This window comes from Cariama cristata, unplaced genomic scaffold, assembly GCF_000690535.1.
Source record: "Cariama cristata isolate BGI_N322 unplaced genomic scaffold, ASM69053v1 scaffold25265, whole genome shotgun sequence".
NCBI lineage: Eukaryota > Metazoa > Chordata > Aves > Cariamiformes > Cariamidae > Cariama > Cariama cristata.
The window spans coordinates 3,292-3,526 of NW_009616167.1; positions in this window are offsets into that span (position 1 = coordinate 3,292).

Genomic DNA, 235 nt, shown 5'->3' on the forward strand with positions numbered 1-235 from the left:
CTCTCAGCTCTGCTGCCAGAGGCTGGGCTGGAAAAGGTGCCATCGTAACCACCCGGTGACACGGCCGCGGTGAGTCACGCATCCTTCGTACGGCTCATGAAGGGCTGATTAGCAATGACGAGCTGGGGGTGAGTTCCTGAGGTTGTGCACTTGCCTTTGGGACAAGAGCAGCATCATCATCATCAGCTGCTCCTGCACGCACGGAGGCTGAGCCCCCGCACGACCGAGACACCCT